A 5,035-nucleotide genomic window follows, 5' to 3' on the forward strand; every position below is an offset into this window, starting at 1 on the left:
GTGACAAAAAATAAAAATCTTAATTGAAAATATTTAGTATGAGCCATAATGACTCATAGTGCAGATACCCCTTTTAGAACAATATAATTTTTTTTTATTTTAACTCGAAATATACAATCTATATCGCATGACATAATAAGTATATATGATAAGAGACAGATAACAGTATACACAAAAAAAAATAAGGTGAGTAAAGAAGCCACCCAACAATGACACTTTAATATTGTTTTTTTTTTCAGTTGTTAAATAAGAATTTATTTCGACATGCTTTTTTTTTCTTCTTCTTCTAGATTAAAATATGTATAAGGTCTCTGTACCATTTACGTTTTAAGTGTATAGGAGGGCTGCCAGGGATTGTGAGGGAGGAAAGGTTTTTAATTAAAGGATTTGAGTGGGAGGAAAGACTGTTATGGAGTCTTTTATAAAAGTGTTTGGCTTCTTCATTGATTGTTTTTAATTTTATGTGGAGGGTATGATTAGATATGTATGGGGGAGCATTTATTAATTTTCAATGTTTTGGAAGGATTGAATTTTATTTAAATTTGTCTTTTTTGCACTTCCCCATAGCTGTATGCCGTACGTCCAGATTGGTTTCAGTAATGTTTTGCAGATGAGAAGTTTGATATTAGGAGAGGTGTGTTTATTAGAGATTAATGGTTTGAGGATACGAAAACGGTTGTTCGGTGATAGTCTTTTGTTCTTATATTGTGGGCCCATGTTGGTCTTTTTTCTAGTATAAGACCAAGGTACTTAACTGTGGGAGAGGATGGGATTGGAACACCTATATAGAGTTACCTCAGGGGAAGGTGCTGGTCTAAGTGTAAAGGTGGTGTGGATAGACTTGCTATGATTTAATTTAAATCTCCATTTGGTATAACAATTCTCCATAAGATCAAGGTGAGTTTGAAGGTTTGCAAAGGCTATGAGTGGATTGTTATTCATAGAGATGATTACCTTGTCGTCTGCGATGAATATATTATAGAATGTGGGATAAAATGACGGCCTGAGGGACCCCAGCACTTATAGCGCCAATACTTGACGTGTCAGACCCTTATCGTATTTGGAATGTACGTTTAGTTAGATATGATTTGATTAGAAGATAGAAGAATGAAAGAAGACATGTTTTTAGTTTATGTAGGAGACCATCGTGCCAGACTCTATCAAAAGCTTGTGATATGTCTAAGAAAGCGGCTGTACAAAATAATTTTTTTTAGGGAGAAAGATATTGCATCTGCTACCCTGTGCTCCACACAGCATTTGGGAAATGATAATATTTTGTGAATATTTTGGAGTGCTTGAATAATGAATATTTAACTAATAATATTGTATAAATATTTTATTCTCATAAATTAATAAAATATTGCACAAAAATGTTGACTTAATATTTTTATAATGTTTCCACGAAAATGTTTTTAAAAAAATATGATTAAAATGTTTTGTTAATATTTTTTACAAAATATTTTTCAAAAGTGAACTTCTTAGCCAAAAAATATAAATAAAATATTTCCTTATTATTTACGCAACTTTTTCAAATATTTTGACAACTATATTGTTTTCCTGAAAATATTTATACCATAGTTGGGAAATATTAAAATGCTGTGTGGGGCAGTTGATGGGTCGTCGAATGTGAAGAACGAGAACCAAACTGGTAGTCCGGCAGAACTTTCTAGTCAGAAATTATTGGTAGGATACGTTTAAGTATAAATTTTTCTAGGATTTTCGCAAGAAAGGGAAGAAGACTTATAGAACAATATATAAGATTATATTTTATTATAATTTTATTGGATGAATTAAATTTTAATTCCTAGTAATTGTATATAATTATACATTCTAGAAATAGGATTCTACGATAAACGTATTTTTCAAATGCTTTTAAATCGTAATAGTGAATTGACATTTTTATATTTTGTGTCTGTGAAACTAGTTAGTTCAATCGAGAGGTAAAGTTTTTAAAATTCTAAGTAGTATTCAAAATCAGAGAAAAACAAAAAAAAAAATTAGTGAAAAACGAGAATTTTTACGCAAAATTGGTTTTCGACAAAATTGATTTTGGTTTTTGATGTAACTCTAAAACAAATGACCGTAGATACATGACATTTTCACTGAATGTTTATATTATCATTTTCTATACACCATAAAGTTTTCAAAATATTTTGATTTGTTGTTCGCTGTTTCAGGACATTTTCAGTTTTTAACGTTTTTTTTTCTTTAAATGTCAATAAAACTTTATTCCTTGAGTTAAAAAGCTTATATATTGTTATAATGGCAGTTGAAAAATACATAATCACAATTTTTTTTACAAGCATTTAAAGTTCAAATTTTGACAAAATACGTAAAAATCACGAATATGTGCAAATTATTTTGAGTTATAAATTCATAAAAAAAATTCTTTTTAAATCTAAGATTTGAAAATTTAATACAAGATTCTTCATAAGTTTGTCCATCGAAAAAAAAAATGTCTACCGGAAAGTCAAATTACATTTTTACAATATAGAATTTTAACATTAACATTCAACATTAGTTCACTCGATTGCTTATGAAGCGATTTTCTTATTTTGCTGTAATTAAAATATAGTATGTGAAACAATTCGCCACATTTTATTCATAATAAAGAAGTTTTTAATAACAAAACAGAATTACAAAATAAAATTAACAATATGACGGCACAATTTTGGGAATTATAAATAGGTATAAATTTGAATTTATATCAGAAGACCTTGTAAAAAAATATTTTGAAGCAGAGTTTCAATTATGGCATATTGGACAAATGAAAAATAAATTTCAAATACATCTTTGGAAGCTTTTGAAAAATGTAATTTCCCTTTCATTTAACTCCCTATTTGGTTGTGTACAAAATCCATCGTTTTGATTTATCTCCCAGGCGACTTTTACATAAAAATTCCACTAAATAAAAGGAATCCTAAAAATAATAAAATAAATAAAAATATACATTATGTTTTTTTTGTATATTATATTATATTATACGCATTCTGGCTGCTACAATAATCATTATCTACTATATGCTGTGGGCCGTGATGTACAGTCGTACACTCGTTCAGACTACACACTATTAAAAAAGAACATTATGTATTATAAGTGAACAATATAGATTATAGGTAACCGATAACGATCTCTCGTCCATTTGTGTGTCTGTATAACTTACAACACCTACTTAAATCAGTCATCGAGAATGGATATTTCAATATTTGTAATGCGCATACCTTTAGAGTGAAGTGTAGTCGTCAATCGCAACTACAACTACTGCATATCATTATAAAATTGGCTGTCGACCCTTTGGCCTTTACTGTTAGTTATTTACATAGTAGAATATATACAACCGGTAATCTTATCTGTAATGAGTTGAATTAGGAGAAGTGAAGAACACATATTGAAATAATATGTGACTAATGCAATGTATTTTATCTACTATTCTTCAAATCGTTTATGTTTTATTGGTTTTGAAATATAACATAATAAAATAATATAATATATAAAAGAACGTTGTTACTTGTTAAATAGACTGACCAAATAGTTACATGCTGATATTTAAAACGAATTAATGACCATCGACTACATGACAATGAATGATAACGTATTGACGTCAATACCTACACTCAATTATCGATAAAATTTTTACAAAACTGACATCCACGATCCATTAGGTACCTACTACACTATCTAGTTCTGGAGGGTTATTCAGAAACTCATTCAAATAAGATCCGTATACGAAAATCGTTGTTTCCACATGATTTTTACATGATCCCAAAAACCGGTATTCTAAAACCTTTTTCGTATACGGATACAATTATGCCATGTGAAAGATATTCACACGATTGAGTCGGATGGGTTTTCGTATGTGAAAATTGGTTTCCGTATGCGGATACATGTTATTCCACTGGTTATAGGTTTAGATTATGGTTTAAACATTGAATGACGACTGTAGAAAAAGTGTAAGATATAATTTTTTTTAATATACTGAAGGTTTATAATTATAGGTAATTTATGATTTATAATTATCACACCATATGTAAATAATTTTATATATTTAACACTATGCATTGCATCGAGAATTATTTATTGATTTTTATAGCTAGATTATAGGTACTGCTTTAAAAAACCCGTGTTACCCTTTGAGTATGGGTCTTGTAAAAATGTAGATATTGTAAAATACCTACCCATAGGTATGGATATATAAGTAGAACAAACATTTACAAGGATATTTACTTTAAAGAATAAATAAATTGTTGTAATTACCTATTGGAATACCAATTTATTATTTGTTATGATTATCCAATACTTCTAAGTAGATTGTAGGTATCTATAGATAATATATTATCTATTATATTTGTATATTATCATATACAAAATAACGTATGATATTTTCATAAACATTTTAGTATAAAAAACAAATTTTATATTTATGTTTAATCATCATAACTATAAATAGGTATATAATAGTATATACTGTCTCGAGTTAATGGTAATTGTAATTTTAATCACTCGTTATGTATGTGTAACATATGTATTTTAGCGTTTTGTACTTTATTACATTATTGGACAGGACTATATAACAATTTAATATTAATAATTCATAACTTGAAACGAAACATAGTATAATAAGTTATACGATGCCAGATGCATCGTGGATATCATTGTTCATACATTGGCTACATATTTTACAATTTGCTTTTGCTATAGGTACCCAATCAACGCTCTCGGTAACGTAGTCGCACAGTATAATAAGTGGTCAGAAAGTGATTTAAGTTTGCCAAAATGAATATCACCTTTTATTCATATTACATATTAAACATATTACAGCTAGATAGGTACATAATAATTTACAATATATGTATTCGACAGGAAACAATTTCAAATTTTACATTATTTTTTTAAAATCAAAATCAGTATTGTAGGTATCAAAATATTTGAAATTTAATTTTTAATATTCGTAAACAAAATCCGTGTTGTTAAAACTTAACCGTATTGTTTCTATTTCTAATTCTAATATAATTTCTAATTGTGATAACAACATTTG

Source organism: Acyrthosiphon pisum, chromosome A1 (assembly GCF_005508785.2).
Source record: "Acyrthosiphon pisum isolate AL4f chromosome A1, pea_aphid_22Mar2018_4r6ur, whole genome shotgun sequence".
In the NCBI taxonomy this organism is placed as follows: Eukaryota; Metazoa; Arthropoda; class Insecta; order Hemiptera; family Aphididae; genus Acyrthosiphon; species Acyrthosiphon pisum.